Genomic DNA, 23,792 nt, shown 5'->3' with positions numbered 1-23,792 from the left:
GGAGAACATAGGTCCATGTTAGAAAATGTCCTGCAAAGACTAATGGAGAATTGTCTTTTTGTAAAGGACTAAAAGCGTGACTCCCATGTATCTTCTATATCCTAGGTTTTATCTTCAAGGGTGGACAGGTAAAGATCAATCCAGGAAAGGTCTGAGCAGTCCTAGAGTGGCCAGTTCTGAACTCCATAAAGCAAATCCAATGCTTCCTAGGGTTTGTAAACCTTTACCTGCAGTTCATCAGAAACTTTAGCATCATTGCCTCTCCACTTACAGTTCTCACCTCCATCATGAAAACATTTGTTTAGACCTGTGATGTCAATCGAGCTGTCAAACAAAGATTCTCACAGGTTCCTATTCTCTTTCACCCAGATCCTGACTACTTATCCTTGATGTTGATGTTTCAGACTTTGATATTGGAGTAGTTCTCTCCCAAACGTCCTCAGAGGACAATAAACCCATGTGCATTATTTTCTAAACGTTTCACCTCCCCAGAGAGAAATTATAATATCGCTGACCAGTAATTTCTGGCCATAAAACTGTCCCTAGACGAATGGGGACATTGGCTACATGTTCTTTTACAAAACCGCCAATACACTCAACCCTAGACATGTCGTTGGACCCTTTTTTTCTCCAGGTTGAATCTTAACGTCACCATCCAGGTTCCATAAAAATTAAATCAGATACACTTTCCCGACAGTACTCTCCTGAGGAAGTTGAAGAAACTTCTCAACTCATTCTTCCACTATCTTATACTGTGGGAAGTCTCACCTGGGATCTTGTGAAACTCAAAGAGCTACTGAGCAGGAACCAGATCATCTTTTCAGCCCATAAAAAGTCACATCCAAAGTTAATCAATGGGCTCACTCTTCTCGGTTCTCATGTCAACCTGGGGTGAGCCGCACTATGGGGGTCCTTCGTCATTATTTCTGTTGACCATCCCTCACAAGAATACTGTAGACTTCATCTCGGCCATCGACAGTCTGCATTTTCAGTGTCTCATGACTCACGGGAGTCGAAATCTGTCGATTACGGAATCCCAGGAGGCGGGGAGTGGAGGTACGGGGGAGCAAGCGGGCAGGAGGTGTTAACGACTCTACTTAGCATACGAATAGCCTACCTCATGCAAAGGCGCTTCAGCAGATCCACGTGGATTCTCAGTCATTGGATGAAAAACAATGACATCAGAGTTAATCATTGACATGTGATTGGTTGGTTGATGTGTGCCCATTGGATAGCACTTATGTCTTTATACATTAACCCCGCCCCAATCTTTAATATTTTTAATGCTGTATTTTAAAAAATCTATATAACAAATAAATGCTGTATTAAAATATATTCATTTGATATTAACTTATATGCAACATGTTCATATATGAGGAACATAAAAGAGGCACTGAAGTGTTTTTTTTCTTTATTTCATTTTATTTTTTCTACTGTTTGCACACAAAATAAGACATAAATGTTTGTCCATTTCTGGACCATCTGGAAGTGTTTTTTTGTCCAAACATGATCCAACATCATGCTGCGTTCAGGACAGGCCCAGCGTCTCTCCTGAAGCATAGACCTGACGTTTCTTCCTGTCTTGTAGTCCTGATGTCAGGATGGACCCCAAGTTGGGGGAACTTGGGGTCCATCCTGACACCAGCTCATAGCTGCCATCCTCCCAGAATGCCACCTCCTCTGCTGCCAGTACTCTCTGCCTTCCTCCATCAGCTGTTAACACAGAACAGACAATCATTATGAGCTACAGGCATTTATTAGTCATTATGAAACTACAGTGAAATTGTTTGGCAACTTCCAGCTTAGTATGCACACATAAGACATAAAAAAAAATATTAATGCATTCTTACAAATAATAAAAACTTTAATGACAAAGAGAAAACACTAAGAAACAATTGGAAGAAAAAACAATTAAAAGCAGTTGGTAATAAATAGTAAAACATAATTCAACAAACTTTGAGACAGATAATTTGCTTTGATGGATTTGAATAAATCACAGTACTTTAATCATACAAGGAATTGTGACATCTCTAGATTAGTAATAAATCTTACCTGCTTCTTTCTTTAGCTACATCTGGATGACTGGCTGTAGGTCCTGAATGCAGCTGGAAAACATTTTTGTGCATTGTCAATACATAGAATAATTACATTATGTACATAAACAATGTTGAAGCATAAAATATCATCAACATTCTAAAATAGTAGATACTCACACACAGTTGCATCTCTGTCCTCATCACGGACATCAGAACATTCCTGAAGAGTCTGATTGACACAAATGTGACTCTCATTCTGTGGAGTCTGTGGAAATAAATGTAAAATTAAAAAAACATTGTAGCAAATGTCTTTCTCAAAAATACATAAGTAAATGAGTTAAAATTAATCTCAACCAGCCATTGTACAGTCGGGAATCAACGCAGTGATTATACATACCGGCTTCATGGCTTCGTCCTGTTATGCGTCTCCATCCGCCATGTTGTAGATCTCTACTGCTTACCACACTCTGCCTTGCTGTACTGCGTTATAACAAAATAAATAAAATATCGGGAAGATCAGTTTTTCTTACAAATATGCGAGTGTTCACTATTCACCAAATGTGAAATCATAACTTACTGAATTTCTCTTCTTCCTGGTGGACTCAGAGCTCCTCTGCACCGTGGTCTGAGGTCTGGCTGGTAGGCTTGGCCATTTTTCAGGTCTGAAAAAAATAAAAGAAGATTTGAGTATTTTTAAGAGTTCAGAACATCACATGTAATAAAAAAATACAATACAAAATCTCACCCTACACTTGTTTCGGCATTAAGAAAACGACAGACCGCTTTCTGTAAGAAACAAACAAAGCAACTGGCCTCGCTCCATGTGTTATTTATAAAAGCTTTCTTACCGTGAATTCGGTCTTGTTGGACCGCCGCGGTGTCATCTGTTGTTTTCCGCCGGATCATTGATTAATATCAAAAAGATGCTGAAAAAGTAACTCTGTGAAATAGCACCTTTTCCACCACTTCACACAACGCACCGGCATTTTCGTTCATGTTTAGCAGTAGCTAAATCCATCAAATCACCAGTGCAAATCTTCCTCTGGCTGCTTGACCAACGATGAAAGCGCATTACTGCCACCAACTGGACTGGAGTGTTAAATGAAAGTTGACAGAAAAATATATATTCTAAAAAGTCCATCCATCCATCCATCCATTTTCTTCCACTTATCCGGGGTCGGGTCGCGGGGGCAGCAGCTTCAGAATGGAGGCCCAGACTTTCCTCTCCCCAGCCACTTCTTCCACCACCCCAGTCTGCCAATCCAGGGGAACTGCCCCCGATGTCCATGCGATATTGCAGAGTCGCATGAGACAACACAACCCTGCAACATCCAGAGCCTTAAGGAACTCCAGGTGGATCTCATCCACCCCCGGGGCCCTGCCACCGAGGAGCTTTTTGACCACCTCGGCGACCTCGTCCCCAGAGACTGGAGAGCCCAACCCAGAGTCCCCAGGCTCAGCTTCCTCAACAGAAGGCATGTTGGTGGGATTGAAGAGGTCTTCGAAGTATTCCGCCCACCGGCCCACAACGTCCTGAGTCGAGGTCAGCAGCACACCATCCCCACTATAAACAGTGTTGGTGCTGCACTGCTTCCCCCACCTGAGACGCCGGATGGTCTACGGAAGTCTGTCTCCATGGCCTCTCCAAACTCCTCCCACGCCCGAGTTTTTGCCTCAGCGACCTCCCGAGCCGCATGCCGTTTCGCCCGCCGGTACCCATCAGCTGCTTCTGGAGTCCCACAGGCCAAAAAGGCCCGGTAGGACTCCTTCTTCAGCTTGACAGCATCACTCACCGAAGGTGTCCACCAACGGGTTCGAAGGTTGCCGCCACGACAGGCACCAACAACCTTGCGGCCGCAGCTCCGATAGGCCGCCTCGGCAATGGAGGTACGGAAAAAGTTATTTTTTCAAAAGTTATGTGAGTATATTTTATTTTATTATAATTAATTGCTAAAATGTTTTTAAATATGTAGATGTTTATTTACTCAATTCTACTTTGAGCTGTCTCCTTTTTAGTTTATATAGAATATAATGATTCATAATCCGTGAGTTATATTTAGTGCTTAACTAATAAAACTTTAAAAAAAGAATACAAATGTTTATACTCTATCAGAAGGTATCACAAACTTTCAACCATTTTGTTCTTCAATTTAAACTCGAGAGTTAAGCAACTGAATACTGAAAAATCTGTAGTTTCTTAAGTCCAGTATTGTGATGTGGAATGACCACTACCACTCCAATATAGCATGACTCTGGGTCTTTAAAGCAATCACTGAACATTAACATTAGTTTGAATATTATTCACAAAAATACTTTAGGTACAATCTACCACTCTGGAACATGGTTTTTATTATTATTTTTGATTAAGTTGTGCAATTCCTCCCATCACAAGATAAATCTTCAGTTAGGAGGAATGTCAAAGTAAGATCACGTTTCACAAAAGTCTATTGTATGTAATCATGCATATTCTTCTTTTATATAATCAATTCAACCAAAACTAAGTTTTTCAGTGCTCCTGAAATGTAATATATATTTTATAGATAAGATAGATTATTGTTATAATATTTTTTTCTCCAAACATACTTCTTTATGGTGAACAGAAATTAAAAAGGGTTAGCTACAAAATGAATAAGAGTCAATAGGCGGTGCTCAACAGTTGATTTGCATTTGCATGGCACTCAGCACCTTCATTTAAATACTAAAACCTCTGCTAGGCACAAGGGGAGGGGGGTGATAGGGGAACACGGACACACAGCTTTTTGACCATTTTTGGCAGTGTTCGACTCTGACAAAAACCTCTTGCCCAAAGCCCTCAATCTCCATGCGCACGGCAGAACAAGGTGTCAATAGCTGACGGAAATTCCATTTTTCATCCAGTGAGACTGTTTCATTTAGTTTGACATGTTTTATTTTATTTTCATTTTTATTAATATTATTGTTGTTTTTATTTTTTTCTAATAACAAACTAACTAACTTACTAACTGAAAACTGCTGCTTTCGAAACACATGCGTGTCTTGGTAGAAAGGCACAAGTTGGACATGATTAACTTTTAAAGTGGCTATGATAGTAATTGATTATGTAAAAAAACAAACTGATTGGACAACAACTGGCTCACAACACTTGTGTGTCTTAAATTTTAATTCATTTGATACATAAATTCAAGTCCAACAGAACATTTGATTTGAAACGCAATGACATCTTACAGTACTGCATAATCTTTGTCTACATATTTTGCTCCTCTGCCTAAATTGATCAATTCTTCTTTTGTCAGTTCAAAATAAACATTGACACGGCCTTTTAGGAAAGCAATCCAAATTCTGATCTGAACTCTTTAAAATAAAACTTTTGGCCTTTGCAGTACAGTTTCAGTTGGACATTTTAGAAATATGTACAGAAAAAGAGTCTCTGAAAATATTTCTGATAACAATAGAAATGTTGTTGTCAGAAATGTTTGTTTTCTATTTACATAAGAAAACAAAAGGGGGAAATGGTAAATGACAAACATAAAACATTTCTGATAAAACTTTACATCTAAAACGTCTCATAGTCTACTTTCAATTCTAGATTTGGAAAACTTGTGACACAACCCGAAAAATTTTAGTTTTGGAGAACAGTAACAACTTCAAAATTGCTTTCAACATTTTTAAATTATATCAACAGGGGGTGAAGAAGAAACAGACTCTAATTACTAGTCGTAGGCCTGTCACGTTAACAAATTTTGCTGGACGATTAATTGTCTAAAGAAATTATTGCGATAAACGATAATATTGTTTCAAGACCTTTTGACACTGATTTAATGGAAATGACTAATAATACATGCGATTTCCTGATATTTATTTTCAAAATAACACGTAACACTGGAACTGATAAACTAAATAAACAAAACAACCAAAATAATAACAAAAATAAAATGGATTCTCAGTCTCCATTAACAAAAAACTTACTTGAATAAAAAGTAAACAACATAAAGCAAAAGTGGAAATAAATACTGCATTCAACCAAAAGAGTGCAGATTATGAAGTCTGTATTGCCCTTCAGTAATCACTAGATTTAAATAGAGAAAACGGGAACATCCAACTACCTAATGCAATAGTTCACACTACACCATTTTTTGCCCCTATTTTCCCCTTATGACAATCTTAGATCGTTGGCAGATCTAACCGATCATCCTGCAGTGTGTGGTGTGTTATGGTAGATCGTTGTGGCCGCTCCGATCTAAATCAGGGGTTTTCCCCGACTGGGAGCTTAACGCTGAATGTGACAGGTAGCCAATCAGAAAGCACGGATTCTCCTCTGTGCTTTCTGAGGGGAAATTAAGGAGGGGAATCCCAAACAGCTGAAACCGCGCAACCCGAAATCCAGCAGACATTGGAGATATGTGGAAACAACATTAATATTTATTTAACGTTTTGTGCAAAGAATATAGAAATGACAAGGAGAGGAGTTGGAGCCAAATTGCTACCACAGTTAATAAACCCGGTAAGTTTTCAGCTGTTCTTCATTAACGTGACATAAATACGTTATAATGATTTTCATTCAGTCAGGACTTTACACTGAGCCACATGCATCACAGGTAGATTCTAGTAAAGCATTGATTAATGCCTGGTTTTAAAATTAGTTAACTGGACTTGCAGTCGTTATTTTGTCCCCATGTGGCTGGACACCACACGGCACGACGAACCGATCGAACCGTTATACCTAGGATTTCTGTCGGCTAATGTGTCTCTCAGGTTTTGAAAATGTCGTGTAATGTGCGCTGAACATTAGACGAAGGAAATGAGGGCGACAGGGTCAGTGGAGAGACCGGAGCTGAGCCTTTTTTCATGCAGCGTCATCAACAGAAAGAAAAAAAGGCAGGAAGAGACGATAAAGACGATAATTAAAATGATCTCGATAGGTTTTTTTATCGTCCGATTAATTGATTTATCGTTTATCGTGACAGGCCTAACTAGTCGGTTTAAAGATATGGTTAATTATGAATTTATTCATTTGACATTGGTATATTGACTTTATTTAATGAGCTGTTATACTGTCCCTTCCTGCATGACTGAAATACAGAGTTATAGAGAAGATCTTACTAAATTAAAATTGGTCATTTAAAATGGAAAAGCTTCAATCAATATCTATGCCATGTTTATTTGCATATTGATGAATTTCCTGCATCACCTCTAATTTTAATTGTATAAAGTTACAGTTGGATGTAATTGTTATCAATGAGAACATTTTGCTTAAAAATACTATAAACTTCTACGGAACCCATAAGGGGACATGGAGAAAAATTCAGATAAAATGTGAACATTTTTTTAAATTCTAAAAAAAATAATAATACATAAATACAACACTCAGCAGTTTTGAAAGATATCGGGATAATGGTAATATTTTCATTAATGGTATAAATAATATTTGATTACAGTTTTCTTTTTGACCTAAATTATTAAGGAAATTTAACTGGTTGTCTTAAAGCGTGGCAATTTCATAAAGATGCTTTTGTGTAAAATTGGACACTATTAAATTAATTATTTTACATATGCATTTGAATAACCAATTTATGAAAAGTGTATGAAGCTGGAAATACTAAATTTTGTATAGAGTTTAATTTTTGAGAGGAGTTGATTCCATAATCAGTTAATTCTGAAACATCTGAGGGTGAATCATATTAACGCATTTCTATTTGATCTTTTCTTTGGAGCTCAGGGTCTGAGGCAGTGGACGTTACCTGAGCCGCTCCAGTGACCCTGAGCCTGGATGGAACAACAAAAAGAGGCAACTCTTCATCTACATCACAAGCTACAGAAAAGACAGTTCATTTAGTTATGTGAGCAAAAGGTGGCATACACTTCTATTTTCTGAATTTACTTTGTGTTTTATCTAGTAGTCCTGTGGTCCTGCTTGTCTGTTGCCCTGGTTGGTCCTGGGTTCTTCGCCTCTGGTCATGTGACCTGGGCTCCGGGGCCCCTGGGATTCCACTCAGTCTACAGGTTGGAGACAAAATGGCTGCCAACAAAACTTGGTACTTTTTAATGGTTTTTCTTGAATTATCGAATTGTGTGATGCCGCTTTTTCTCACCTTAGTTAATTTACAGCACATTCATGGTCTACTGCTTTGCACTCTGACCTCTGCTATCTGACCCCCAGGATAAGTTTAACGGTACAAGTGAAGGCCCGAGGCAGCAGGTGTTAGAACCCTCTGCAGCTTACAGAAATATTTTGAATGATTATAACTCTGATTGTCCAACATCTGGCTAATGTGTTTTTCTCCTCCAGCATGACAACGATTGAAAAAGGATAAAATTGTTAGTTTCCTGATTTACAAAAGCACAACCAGCCACACTTCAAATACAAAAGAGGATAGTCTAAGTTCTAGTTGGGTCAAATTACAGTGGCTACAAATATGAGGACTAGTATCTCAAGTTATGATTTAAGTTTATTTGAATCCATTTCAAATCTTAGAAAAATCTACTCTTCGGAAAATTACTGAACCAAATTATGGGTTTACTGCACATATTGTCAATCAAATATTCAATTATTTCACTGAGGTGTAAACACCCTGTGTAAATTAAACCCAACTGTTATAGTTAGCAATGAAAGGAAATGTGGGCTAAATGATTTGAGTGGGTTTCTTAGGAGTTTCTGTACCGAAACACTTAAACAGTGTTTAAGCACTAAACTAAAATGTTTTTGTCCATTAACATGGACAAAAACATTAAAGGTTCCCAAGTTAAAGGCATGGCAGTTTTAGCTAATGTTGGGCCCATGAGCCCATGCTAACATTAGTATATTAGTCTGCAGGGAGTTTTATGCATGATCTTTTACAAAACAAATAAACCTGTAACCATATATACAAGTAGTAAAGGCCTACATGACACATGAAAACATACTGAAGAGGAACAACTCACCTTTAAAGAAGCTCTTTCTTCTAATGTGCAAGTCCACAAACATGGACCTTACCAAGCTCCGCCCAGAAAAGCCCCTCGAAAGTCCCACGTGACTTCATGTCTCACATTAACCTTCTCGCAGAGCTTAGCTTCTATGGGATTTTTCCGTTTCGACTGACTCTGCAGAGTATTTCTAAGTCGATTAGTTTAGCATTTCTGCCGGATTTTCACAAAATATCAGCCACGACAAGGGAACCAACAAGTTCATGTCATCTTTTTTGGACGACATCAAGGTGTTTTAGCCACGCGATGCCTTTAACATTGTGCGAGTTGCAGCTAAATGCTACCAGTCGATGAGGAAAACAGCAGATCCTCACATCCTCAGCATAAATATATCTGTGGACAAGATCACTGATGGCTGTTGTTCTTGCAAGGCTGGGTGAGTCGGGCATTCATGGCTTTGAGGGTTCAAATGTGTCTAAGACTTATACACGGTACTCGGTGCTAACGTGGCTAACACGATTACAGTTTAGTAAAAGCTAGCGTGGCTAACACAATTACAGTTTAGTAAAAGCTAGCGTGGCTAACATGATTACAGTTTAGTAAAAGCTAGCGTGGCTAACACGATTACAGTTTAGTAAAAGCTAGCATGGCTAACACGATTACAGTTTAGTAAAAAGCCTTTTCAGGTGAAATAAAATCTTTAATGTATGTCAGATACACATTGCATATTGATCTGTTCAGCTAACGTAAGGCTGTAACAAACAGGCTTCAGGATGTAGAAGTTGTATCGGTACTTCCATTATGCTGTACTTGGCTAAAAGGTTTTCATAATGGATGTATTTATTATTGACTTTATTCTTTTCAGTCACTAAACACAAAGAAAGCAAAGCAATAATACTTACCCCAGCAGACACTTTGTTCTTATTGATCCTACGACGGTTGAGCTGCAAATGTGGTCGTGCACAAGCTTTGATCCAAGCAAGGCTTTCCGTTTCAGATTTTGGAAATCTGTGAATTTTAGTTCCACAAACACGATCAGGATACCTGACATCACTTGTACAGAAACCCCACTGACAGTGGAGAACCATTTTTTTTCGAGTCCTGACGCAAAAACTTTCTGTCGGTCTGGTAGTCCACAATGTACATTAGCATGAGTTTGTGAGCCGGTAACCCACGTGGTAGCTGCGCTGTGACGTAAAATGGGCATTAGCCAATGAAAGGCGGGCCCTGTGGTAAGGTCCATTCTGGAAGCTTCCCGCACTTTACTGCGCATGCGCACTGCTGAGCGCATTACTGGAGCATTTGCTCCAGTAATAAAAATATTCAAATCCAGTTTACTCAAAATAACTTAGTCTTGTACCTTTCTTAGGCCAAACACGTACAACATTACCCACATTATTTGAGTTGAATTAACAATTTAGTGAGATTTAAGTAAAGCATACAAACCTAATTTAAGTAGGAATAGGTTTTGCCTTTTAGAGTGCACTAATCACTTTTAGAACACTTCATGTTTAATCTTTCAGTTGCCTGGTAGATTTTAGCAGAGGGCTAAAATCTACTTGCAGATTCTCCCTTTAACTCAACTGAAAAGTCAATGAGAATTACACTGTTTTGAAAAGCTCAGACTCCAGGAAGATAAATGAAGAGCAAATTGGGCCATTTCAGTTGGACTTTGTTCTGGATGTCCCAAGCGTCTCAATAATCTTCACCGTCCTCCCTAGAACTGGATCTCATTGGTTTAGTGAGCCTGAGAGGCCCTGCAGGTCAGACAGAACCCTGCTCAGTCAAGTCTTACAAGCTTATGCATGACTCTGTCTCGTGCAGACTGGATTACTGCCGAGCACTTTCCCTGGCCGTTCTCACAAATCAATAGCAGACTTGTGCCTGTTCAAAAGCATAAGCCTCCATCTGTTGTAGAATTAAGAAAAGTAAAGACATCCTTCCTGTCTGAGTGTCCTTTTGCTAAATCTCATTTTAAAATTTAATGAGTCATACTAGTCTGGTTCCTGACTGCCTCTTGGACCTTGATTGAAAGCTCAAAAGGGTCTCTAGTGCTTATTTTCCTTTTCTATAATATAAATTCAAACATTGAACGATTTTTAAAAATAGCTTAACTACAGCAACAAACACGCCTATTCCTAACTGTTTAGCTGGAACATTGGCTCTGCATAACTTCAAGAGATGTTTTAAAAATGTATGAATAAATTCTCTGACAATTCAAGGAAAAAAGAACAACAAAAGTCATTTAAATTATTTATTATCCTTAGTGGGCATTTTTAGTTGTTCTGCAAAATGAGAATTTTGCTAAAAATGGTCCTTTTATTAAAATAAAAAGGCTGTAAAGTTAACACAAATGAGTTAAAACACAAAAATAGTGTTCTTTAAGTTTTTTTTATCAAATAAAAAAAGTTGTGTAACCAGGCATCTGTAATCATGTTGATTCTATTTGTTTTTGCTGTTTCCTAAAGCAATAAAGTAGATAAACCAACATCTACATGGTCATCAATTCACAAATACACAGAGCATGTGTTTAATATGGTTCATGGTTCGGTGAACAATGGGCTCCACCAACACAACCTCCCTGACCACACTCACATGAGACAACCATTCCAGGAAACCCAAGTGATGAGCTAAATAATTGATCAGCAAGCCTCCCAGCTGTCTGTGAGGTTTTTCTGTTTCTAGCATAGTGAGCAGAGTCAAGAGACACAGTGAGGGTTACGAGCAGAGGGGGAGAGTGGGGCTGTGATCAGGATCAAAGGACCACTGTGGTCAACTTATCCACTTTGTCGCTATATTTATCAATTTCTCAAATTACTCTGGTGACTTTTTTCAGAACTAGTGATAAACCCAGCGACTGTTTTTCCGTGTTGTTGAAGACTTACGGTGACAACGCTCTGCAGTCAGCAGGGAGAGCAGCCATTAGCTTCTCTCACTTCCTCAGCACTGCAGCCAGTCATCCATTCAACACCAAACCTTTACCAGTAGTCAGAGCAGAGCAGACCCATTTCACTCCCTGTCCACATTGCAAATATATCACACATTTATAAAGCTGAGTACTTAATGCTATTGATCAATGCTTGCCAGTTGCCATAGCAGCGCTCGCTATTCCATCACCTAATTCGCCACCAGGAGTGCCGGAAGGAGCGCTGTGCTTTCATTCCCTGAAGTGATGTAGTTGTACCAACCCATACCTCTCCAACTAATGGACCAATTCTATATCCCAAAAGCAATTTGACAAAAGAGATCAGTAGTGAGACATTTTTAGGCCAAATAATGCTGTGCTAAAAAATTTGCACAGACACATAAAGATAATGCCTAAATAACCCTTTTAAACAGGTTATTTAGGTATTATCAGCAACAAAGTTGATCAAGTAAGCTGTTGTTTTTAACTGGTAAAATACTAAAGTGCTGAGTGATACTTTGTCACTCCTAAGTATAAAAAGTATAGGATTTAGATCAGAAAGCCCATGTAAGATGATCCAAGAGTTACTCTGTCAGAGATTGTACTGAGACAGGCTTTGTGAACTGCAGTATTGTTCTTCTTTAACACCAACTCATCAATCACTGACTAGGGGCTTCAGTCAAGAAGAATGTCTGCTGCTCACTGTTTGTCTCCACTCAACCCGAAGCTCCATTCCACTGAAGGAAAATGTTCCCATGATTACGATGGCGCATCATCTCTGGTGCTGCTTAAACAACATCTCCAGTAGGACCTTCCTGTCATGGCAGTAAAAAAGGAAGACATGAGGACTATCCAGATCTGTTTTTTTCCCTGTCCTTAAACAAAAGTTGCTTCCACCCACCTGTGTCTCATGAAAAACAGTGTGAGGAAAACTGGGCTTTAAAGATGTTTTTTTCTTTAAGTTCTTCTTGCATCAAGAGGGTCTTAATTAAGGTAGATAAGGTTTGGCAAGTGTTACTGTGAATAAGGAACACTTCCTTACTGTGTTCCTCATTCACAGCAAAGGAACCTTGAAAGAGGTCTTATTTGTGCAAATGAGCAATCCTGTCACATTAAGGACAGGGTTGTCTTGTAACCATATCTGGGAGAGTTATGACAGAAAACTCAAGAATAATCAAGATTATGTGCATAGTTTTTAAGGCTGTGTTCATAAATCATTGATCAACTGATTGACAGCCTGTTGTGTTTAAAAGTAGTTTTATAATTTGATTGTCTCCTTTATTTTACACTTGTTCTTGTTTCTTCTAGTTGTATTTTGAACTAAACACTAAATCATAGTGGGGATTAACCATTAGAAAGCACTAATTATTGTAACCTTTTGGATAATCTTTAGATTTTGTTTGTACTCAATGTGCAGGTTGAGCGTTCCCAAACCGTATTAAACATGCTCTAATCTTCAGTAGGTGAGATCCTGGTTCCTAATCAGCATATCTGGGTCCTGGGTCTGTGTGAAAGTGCCTGATTGCAGTATAGAGCTTCAGAACGTGATGTCACTGCTCTAGTCGGAGGGGTATCAGCGCCATCTTTGTTGCCACCGACAAAAACGACTGTCTCACAGATATTTTAGCTGTGGTACGAACTTGCTGCGTTATTGGGTGCAATGTCCGATCACACGACCAAAACGGTAAAAAGATGGAAAACGGACTTTCATTTCACTATTTTCCTGCTTGGAAACAACGCGAGGAGGCTAAGCTATTACGTTCTCCAACATCCCCAGATACCTACAGGTTTGCTCCAGACATTTCATTCTGGTGAGTGTCTAAGTTCGCTTTGTTAGTTTTGTGTCATAATTTATTTTGCTATGATTTTGTCCGAGTGTTCATGTTCCGTTGATGTTGAGTTCATTTAGGTCGGGCTAATATTGTTTATGTAGCATAGTCCGAGTTTTGTCAGTGGACATCGAGGTTATTACATTATTGTGAAGTAAACTATTTTACTAGTGTTATCAAATTTACAGTATTAATATCGATGTGTGTTCTGATATGTCCTCTTGAAGGTAAACCGACGTATGAAATGGATGAGCTCAATCCAGGCTGGGTTCCAGTGCTGAATATGGGTCACTGTGAGGTAAACGACATGGGCGTCAATTAAAGAGGCGATACAACAAGACCATCAGCAAGTGGGGGAGCAAGTTACAGAGACTGTTTATATTATTTACCCCAGAAGAGGTAAATAATGAAAACACAGTAGAGGCAACAGAAGAGGAGCAAGTTGGAGAGGCTGAGGAGGAAGAAACCCAGGAGAGGAGGTCAGCAAGGCTGCAGACTCTGAACAGGAACCATTTGTGTTGAAATACAGTAGGAAGTGGCTGTTTTCTCTCATTTAATAATTTAATGTATTAAATATTCATGAATTGTTTGATTCAAGCACTTCAAGTTGCATGTAAACAGGTGAAGAAATGAATCATATTTAAAGTAAAACTTTGATATTTAAAATATTTCAGGTAATAAACATACATGTGATGAAAGGTTATATTTTTAAATAAATATTTTATGTGATTAAGTAAACAATTATATAATCAGACATCTGTCAGGACACTGGGTTTTTGGGTTTGTTTTGCTTTTCAGTTTATTTAGCTTTATGTTTTAGTTCACTTTAGCCCAGGGGAGCCCAAAATGGGTCCTGGTTCCCTGGCGTCCTGCATGTTTTAGTCTCTCCCTGGTTTAACACACTTGGATCAAATGATGGCTCGTTAGAGACCTAAGGAACATTGACAAGCTGAAAAGGTTGTTGCTACCACCAGGGAGAGAACTAAAACGTGCAGAATGACGGAGCTAGAGGTCCGACTTTGGACACCCATGGTTTCCATATCCAGTATCCAATTTGCAGAACAACTTCGATGCGGTCGGTAATACAATGACAACACCGGTGTTCTGACTAGTTTGTTTTGGTCTGTGGGCTGCAAACATGGCGCCGAGCGACGTAAACGTCATACACTGTGACATCAGCTCCAAAGGTCTATTGGCAGTTTATGAACTAAGTGGTGCAACCACACTGGCATGGCCAGACTGAAGACTTTAAAAGGAGGGTTGCAATCTTATGCTCACACCTGTTTAGTCATTTCACACTGCTATGGCACTGCTTCAACCAAATAATGTCACCAAACAACTGAAATTGTAATCAGTACTACAATCACCACATAATAATATGTAACCATAATTACTTCCCTTGTAATGGTTACATGTAGAGATTGGCATGCATTCAGGCACCTAACCATACCAAAAAACTGATTGCTGGAAAACTAGCAGAAGTTGTAAATTTTTCAGAACAAAATGGGAGCAGCAGCTCTTAAGATTTGTAGCAGAATCTTACAATAATTACAGCTTCACTCAAAAATAAAATAAAATAAACAATTGTAGCTGTTTTTAATATTCCATCTCTTACCTGTAGTGGTAGGAGAAATGACATGGACATTTATTTTGCTCTTTGTCTGCTCTGTCGTGAAACCTGGTATAAGCATGTGAGATCTGTCCAGGTACACGCAGAAAACGGAATAGAGGCTTGAGAAATAACAGTAAACCTTGTATAATGATTTAATGATGATTATGGTTTGTAACAGGTTTAAAATAATAATACACATGTCAATGAAGGAATGTCTGTAATGTATAATCAAAAATATATGTTCTGTACTTTTAATCAGCTGAATGTTATAATACATTATGGAAATTGAGGTTTGAACAACTTGATTGTTGTATAATAATCATTGATTATTAAAGATTAAAGATAATGGGTGAGGAAGAAACATACTGAAGTAAAATGTCGACAAAGTAAAACATTGATTATGTTTTGTAAGACAAAAATGACTTAGAAGGAAAAACAGTGAGGAATGAGTCATTCCTGAGCGAGGGCGAGGGCGCGGCAGAATCAGAAACAGATGGTCAACGGAAAACAAGGGAGGTACCGTAGATGTGGTAATGAGGTATGAATGAGTCATAAGAGAGTTGGGGAAGGTTAGGACTTTCCACAGACAGTGAGACGCAGTGGGAAGGTTCTAAAGTAACGCAGCCCTGCCCCGTAGACCGCCCTGAGTTGAGAGGGCTTAAAAACTAGAGCACAGGGGAGGAAAGGGGTTCTTCGTCCACGGCGCAGAAGAGGAGCCAACAAGAGGAAGCAGGCTAAAGACCAGCAGAGGACTACACCCCGGGACCAAGGGAAGCTCAAAGACTTCACGCCACCGAGAAGGGACGAGTTCCACCAGCCACCGACCCTGGTTCCAGATCCGACCAACTCTTCTGCCTCTACCCAACGCTCTCAACTCTGTCGCAGCCGACTTGGAAAAGAGACGGGGGTCATTTAATGACAAAGATTCTGTACGTTATAAGGACAACATACAGTTTTGCTCCACTTCTCTTCAGAAAAGAGGACTTTGCTCCGGCTGAATAAAGACCAAGAACCATCGGGTATGAGTTGACCTGCTTCCCCCAAAGCCTCGCTCAGTGAACTTAGTGATACAGGTTAGAGATAAGAATAAGGATAGGATGTGATTGATTTTAAATTGATTTTATTATACTTTTACCTATTTCATAACCTTTAGGAAATTAACCTGTTGTCATGTGCCCCTGCTAAAGCTTGCTTAATAAAATTATATTCCAAAATTCCAATGAGAATTGTGAACAGTGAGTTTAATTGTGTCAGTCTTAATTATTGTTGGTTCTCCTAAATATGGTAAAGTTAACATACATGATTCTAGAGACAGGGTGGCTTTGTGTTTTCCTCTGGTGAGTGTTAAAATAATGACCCTGGGACTTAAATCTAAGTCACTGAACTTAATCTAGCCGTTAACAAGTGCCGTTATTTTAGGAGAGGAGCTACCGTTAACAGGAGTGGTTGTAGGGGTTATGCAGCTGTGAGGGCTACTCAGCTGATTGTTCCTCAACTGTAAAGGGTCATAACTTCTGGATTGAAGGTAGTTAGAGCTAGACGAGTCCTCTCAGACCCCAGTTTAAACAGATAATTCTCCACAAACTATCTCTAGGGTAAGACCCAAGTTTTGGGGATTTTCCGGACCTGTTAGACAGAGAACTGGGCAGTAGTGAGTCCGAAGAGTTGTGAGGGGTAGGCGGGACTTACTATTGGGTAGTAACAAACAGCTCTCATGTTAATTATTGTGTTTTCTAAATTTACTTTGTGTTCTGGCATTCTGGATTTGTAGCTTTAATCCAGATTGTCCTGTGTTAACTGAAAGCAGTACATTTTTATTTGACATCACACATCCAGGAACTTTGTAGTTGACTGCCATGTTGGTAGGCAGAATCACTTTAGACACGACTGAGTAAGTTTGACTATCAAGAAATATTTTTTAGTTTGAGTTTTTTCAAAGCTCATAATGGTTATTTCCTGTTGACCCAGGTCATAGTTTAAAACACAGTTAACCTGATACTGACCAAATTGTATGTAAACTTTTGAATTCAAGGAAATTAAATCGCTAAAAATGTTCTAAGTTTTCTGGCATGTAGCAAATAGAAATGATTGAGGACATTGTTACTGAGCTGAAGCAAGAGAGGCCTGATGTGATTTAATTTCAGTGACAAAATTGTTTGTGTCTTTTTGTTCAGTGTATGTAAATATCTGGTTTCAAGTGCATTCTTAGAAAATGAGAACTCAAAGGTGAGGATGTTCAAACACATAAACTTCATCCAAACACCAATTAACTTGTAGTTGCAAATGTCTCAGTGGCTCAGCACTCAAATTTTGAGAGATATTTGAAATAACTAAAACAAAGAATTATTAATAATTGTTAATAATAATTAACAATTAATAATTGTTAATACCGGTACTCACATATGTCAAAACAATGTTTGTCTATATAGCATCAAATCAAAATTCTGATTTGAGAATGTTTTGCAGTATGCAAGTCCTGTTTTTTACCTGTATGTTTTAGTTTATCAGGATTATAAATTAATAAATTCATACCTTATCTGTACTTAAACGCTGGTTTACGCTGGTAAACTGGTTTCTAAGAATGATTATCAGATTTTATGCTTTGGAATATTTGAACGAAGATTTTGATTTGTGGACAGTAGATTTCAGTTTGTCCTGGTCATCTGTACAGACCAAGAAGTGCTCAGCCTGCCTGAGTGAATGACAGAACCTATCTTGTTCATTTGTTCTTTTAGCTTTTAATAAATGTCAGACAATTAGGCCAACAATTAATTGCTTGTTGACTTTGCTGCCACCAGAGAACAATGCTTCACGTTCTTCCTGTCTGTTACTACCCAATAGTAAGTCCCGCCTACCCCTCACAACTCTTTGGACTCACTACTGTCCAGTTCTCTGTCTAACAGGTCCGGAAAACCCCCAGAAACTCGAGTCTTACCCTAGAGATAGTTTGTGGAGAATTATCTGTTTAAACTGGGGTCGGAAAGGACTCGTCTAGCTCTGACTACCTTCGATCCAGAAGTTATGACCCTTTACAGTTGAAGAGCAATCCGCTGAGTAGCCCTCACAGCTGCATAACCCCTACAACCACTCCTGTTAACGGTAGCTCCTCTCCTAAAATAACGGCACTTGTTAACGGCTAGATTAAGTTTAGTGACTTAGATTCAAGTCCCAGGGTCATTATTTTAACACTCACCAGAGGAAAACACAAAGCCACCCTGTTTTTAGGATCATGTATGTTAACTTTACCATATTTAGGAGAACCAACAATAATTAAGACTGACACAATTAAACTCACTGTTCACAATTCTCATTAGAATTTTAGAATTACAATTTTATTAAGCAAGCTCTAGCAGGGGCATATGGCAACAGGTTAAATTCCCAAGAGTTATAAAAAAGGCAAAAATATAATGAAATCAACTAGGATTAATCACATCCTATCCTTGTTCTCATCCCTAACCTGTTTCACTAAATTCACTGAGCGAGGCTTTGGGGGAGGCAGGTCAACTCATACCCGATGGTTCTTGGTCTCGGCAGCTGTAATCTTTAGATGTCCTTGGTCAGAGTCTTTGTCCAGCCGGAGCAAAGTCCTCTTTACTGAAGAGAAGCGGAGAGAAGACTCACGCTGTCCTTTGAACGTGCAGACTCTTTGTCTTTAAAAGACCTCCGTCTCTTTTCCAAGTCGGCTGCGGTGATCTGGAGAGCGTTGGGTAGAGGCAGAGGAGTTGGTCGAATCTGGAACCAGGGTCGGTGGCGGGTGGAGCTCGTCCCTTCTCGGTGGCGTGAAGTCTTTGAGTTTCCCTCGGTCCCGGGGTGTAGTCCTCTGCTGATCTTTAGCCTGCTTCCTCTGGTGGCTCCTCTTCTGCGCCGGGGACGAAGAACGCTCTTTTTCCCTCGTACATCAGTATTTATGCCTTCCAACCCAGGGCGGTTCGCAAGGCAGGACTGTGTTGTGTTTCCATGGAGCCTGCCCATTGCATTATGTCATTACCTGATGTCATGCAAGGCAGGGCTGCCTGTGGAAAGTACCGAACTCTTCCCCAAGCCTCTGATGACTCATTTCTGCCTCCTTGCTCCATCGAGGCACTTCCCTTATTTTTCGTTTGACCATCTGTTTCCAATTCTGCCCCACCCTTGTTTCTCGCTCAGTGAGGAGTGTTTTTCTTTTCAGTCTTCCATAATGTAATAAAATCAACTGATTAAGAGTACAGAATATATGTTTTGATCATACATTACAGACATTTCTTCATTGGCATGTTTGTTATCACTTCATAGTCACTTATCACTTATAATCATTATCAAATCATTATACAGGGTATACTGTTACTTTTCAGGCCTTTATTCCGTTTTCTGCGTGCGCCTGGACAGATCTCACATACTCATACCAGATTTCATGACATTCCTTAGGATACAAAAGGTATTTGTAAAAGACACAACTTGGCCAAGCAAAACACTGGTTGTTACACAGCACACGCAGAAAAAAGAAACCCTTCACTCAGCATCAAGTCTTTTCTACACACATTAACTATACACTGGTGAAGTCATGTCTGAACTGTTGTAATTAAAAAGGTATTCTGAAGCGCATCATGGTTCCAAGCTCTAAGGTATTCTGCCTGATACCACCTTCATGTCTGCATCCAATGCTGTCCTGGCCCATCAGACAATAATACATACCAGCACAATCAGCCCTTCTGAAGCCACGACTTCTGGCTGCATCATGGATCAGCTAAACACCAGTAGATCCTGCCATGGGATAACATCTGCACCATTGGTTCAAATACACAATGGTGTACATTGACAAAACTCATTTAATGAGCTGGGTCAGTTTGAGAGTCTCTAGTTTTTTGTGAAAATTATGAAAACTTAACTCACCTTTGACTAATCTGAAATAAACAATAATACAAATTAATTATTTAACTAATTAAATATCACTAATATTCACTAATGTGAATACCTTTGACAAACAACTAAATCAGACAACCATTGCTTTAAATCAATATCCCAGGGCCGTGCAGAGACCACTAAAGGGGGAGGTGCTCAAAAAAAGGGCACATCTATCCACATTAACAAAGCCACTCAGCTTTCAGAGTTTAATAATCAATGATAAATTACAAAATTGTGAGATATGCAATCAAAGCTAAGGGAAATCTTTATATAAAGCATACAACTATGCCTATGTAAGATATTTTATTAGTGATTTCTTTCTGCAGGTCTATTATGTTATAGGAAAGTATTGCAATATTCAATTTAGCAAGATATGTAAATCAGAGCTGGACCACCAGACATATTTTGTCTTTACAGAATTACACTATTAAAAATATAAACAAGGGCACAATGCAACCTTTTAGTGACTGTAATCTATAAAAGATCTGCCTGTTTGCTGCAGTGGAGATGAAGACGGTCCATTCAGGAAAGCAGAGCTGCATCAGACTTTAAGGTGGAACTGCAGAAAAACGAAAAAAAAAAGAAGCAAAAATTGAATTGTTAATGCATGTCACCATGAGAAAAGCCTACTGAGTTTTGCTTAAAAACTTTTATAAACATTTAAATCACACATTTGTCTCATGAAGTGAAAAAATTATTTGCAAAACAAACTTATTTGTGCATGTCATAAATCTTTTCTTGTTATTCTAAGTTTTTGTTTGTGACTCAAAGTTTTGCTTGTGATTCTCACATGAGTCGTGAGCAGGGCATAAAATCACAACAAAATATTTCTGATGTGTGCAAATAAAAGTTTATGTTTGGCAAATAACTTTCTAAGTTTACAAGACAAAAATTTGTTATTTTATTTTTTTAAAGTTTTTTAAACAAAACAATTTGTTTTAAAAAAATCATTACAATTCCAAAAGTTTTGATTACAATTTTATTTTACTTAACTGAGGTTTTAGGAGCTATGCTGTCTGGGGCTTTATGCCCCTGGTAGGGTCACCCAAGGCAGACAGGTCCTAGGTGAGGAACCAGACAAAGCGCAACCTGAAGACCCCTATGATGGACACAAACTTTGGATCTGGCGTTCCCTCGCCCGGACGCGGGTCACCGGGGCCCCACTCTGGAGCCAGGCCTGGAGATGGGGCACGATGACGAGCGCCTGGTGGCCAGGCTTTTACCCACTGAGCCCAGCCGGGCTCAGCCCGAAGAGGAGACGTGGGTCCCCTTTCCGATGGGCTCACCACCTGTCGGAGGGGCCAAAGGGGTCGGGTGCATTGTGCTATGGGCGGCAGCCGAGGAAGGTGACCCTGGCGGTCTGATCCTCGGCTGCAGAAGTTGGCTCTTGGAACGTGGAACGTCACCTCTCTGGTGGGGAAGGAACCAGTTGTTGCTGAGGCAAAAACTCGGGCATGGGAGGAGTTTGGAGAGGCCATGGAGACAGACTTCCGTACGGCTTCGAGGCGATTCTGGTCCACCATCCAGCGTCTCAGGAGGGGGAAGCAGTGCAGCACCAACACTGTTTATAGTGGGGATGGTGTGCTGCTGACCTCAACTCGGGAGGTTGTGGGCCGGTGAGCGGAATACTTCGAAGACCTCCTCAATCCCACAAACATGCCTTCTGTTGAGGAAGCTGAACCTGGGGACTCTGGGTTGGGCTCTCCAATCTCTGGGGACGAGGTCGCCGAGGTGGTCAAAAAGCTCCTCGGTGGCAGGGTCCCGTGGGTGGATGAGGTCCACCCGGATTTCCTTAAGGCTCGTTGCAGGGTTGTGTTGGCTCACGCACTCTGCAATATCGCATGGACATCGGGGGGCAGTTCCCCTGGATTGGCAGACTGGGGTGGTGGTACCCCTGTTTAAAAAGGGGGACCGGAGGGTGTGCTCCAATTACAGGGGGGTCACACTCTTAAGCCTCCCTGGTAAGGTCTATTCAGGGGTCCTGGAGAGGAGGGTCCGTCGGATAGTCGAACCTCGGATTCAGGAAGAGCAGTGTGGTTTTCGTCCTGGTCGTGGAACACTGGACCAGCTCTACACCCTCAGCAGGGTCCTGGAGGGTGCATGGGAGTTCGCCCAACCAGTCTACATGTGTTTTGTGGACTTGGAGAAGGCGTTCGACCATGTCCCTCGGGAGGCCTTGTGGGGGGTACTCCGGGAGTATGGGGTACCGGGCCCTTTGATACGGGCTGTCAGGTCCCTGTATGACCGGTGTCAGAGTCTGGTCCGCATTGCCGGCAGTAAGTCGGGCTCATTCCCGGTGAGAGTTGGACTCCGCCAAGGCTGCCCTTTGTCACCGATTCTGTTCATTACTTCTATGGATAGAATTTCTAGGCGCAGCCGAGGTGTTGAGGGGATCCGTTTTGGTGGCCTTAAAATCGCATCTCTTCTTTTTGCTGATAATGTGGTCCTGTTGGCTTAATCGGAACGTGATCTGCAGCTCTCACTGGAGCGGTTCGCAGCCGAGAGTGAAGTGGCCGGGATGAGGCTCAGTACCTCCAAATCCGAGGCCATGGTCTTGAGCCGGAAAAGGGTAGAGTGCCTTCTCCAGGTAAGGGGGGTCGTCCTGCCTCAAGTGGAGGAGATCTGGGGATCTTGTTCACGAATGAGGGAAGGGAGCGGGAGATCGACAGGCGGATTGGGGCAGCGTCTGCCGTGAAACGGGCGCTGTACCGGTCCGTCATGGTGAAGAGAGAGCTGAGCCAAAAAGCGAAGCTCTCGATTTACCGGTCGATCTACGTTCCCACCCTCATTTATGGTCATGAGCTTTGGGTCATGACCGAAAGAACGAGATCACGGGTACAAGCGGCCGAAATGGGTTTCCTCCGCAGGGTGAGAAGCTCGGTCATGCAGGAGGGACTCAGACTAGAGCCGCTGCTCCTCCACGTCGAGAGGAGCCAGTTGAGGTGGCTCGGGCATCTGGTCAGGATGCCTCTTGGACGCCTCCCTGGTGAAGTGTTCCAGGCACGTCCCACTGGGAGAAGGCCTCGGGGAAGACCCAGGACACGCTGGAGGGACTATGTCTCTCGGCTGGCCTGGGAACACCTTGGGATTCCAGGGAGGAGCTGGAAGAAGTGGCTGGGGAGAGGAAAGTCTGGGCCTCCCTTCTGAAGCTGCTGCCCCCGCGACCCGACCCCGGATAAGCGCAAGAAAATGGATGGATGGAGTTTTTTTTCCCTCATTGAATAATTGGGAAAAAATTAACTGCATACTCTGCTAACCAGACCCTAAACTTAAAGTCTATGTTGAGGTTTTTCCCCTTCATTAATGTCACACTTTTATATCTATCATGGAATTCAGGGTGAGTTATTTTTAAGTCTAAATGAATATCCTTGTTAAGACTATTATTTAAGTGCTATTCTCCTTCAAGATGCATTTACCTAACGCCAGAATAAATGCAATGTACATTATGCAGAAAAGGAAATTAGAAGACATATGTCCATTATGGAGATGATAAGTTTAGGACGGGCGATGTGCCTCGTACATAGGGAAGAAGCTTTTTAGTTATCTAGCTTTGCTAGCAAAGTTGTTAGTTAGCAGCTAGCTAATAACATAACAACAACAGCCTATTATCTGTATGATAAAAATACTGAATCGATAGATAAGAACAGTTT

General features: G+C 40.5%; 1 long non-coding RNA gene across 3 annotated transcripts in view; it reads right to left on the bottom strand.

Annotated features, from left to right (window-relative positions):
* Positions 1-1,412: 1,412 nt before the first annotated feature.
* Positions 1,413-23,792, bottom strand: part of LOC145553040 (uncharacterized) — a 462,758-nt gene continuing 440,378 nt past the window's right edge. The window contains exons 1-3 of one of the 3 annotated variants that reach the window (XR_014089217.1): positions 2,214-2,353; positions 2,053-2,105; positions 1,413-1,713 (exon numbers count right to left, since the gene is read on the bottom strand). This is a non-coding gene — a long non-coding RNA (uncharacterized LOC145553040). Of the gene's footprint in view, positions 1,714-2,052; positions 2,106-2,213; positions 2,354-23,792 lie in introns of those variants that run through there. The other 2 variants (XR_014089219.1, XR_014089218.1) reach the window with 2 other exon arrangements.

Source organism: Poecilia reticulata, chromosome 10 (assembly GCF_904066995.2).
Source record: "Poecilia reticulata chromosome 10, P_reticulata-male-v2, whole genome shotgun sequence".
NCBI lineage: Eukaryota > Metazoa > Chordata > Actinopteri > Cyprinodontiformes > Poeciliidae > Poecilia > Poecilia reticulata.
Note: the sequence above shows the minus strand (reverse complement) of the source record. Positions and strands in the feature narration are given on the sequence as shown.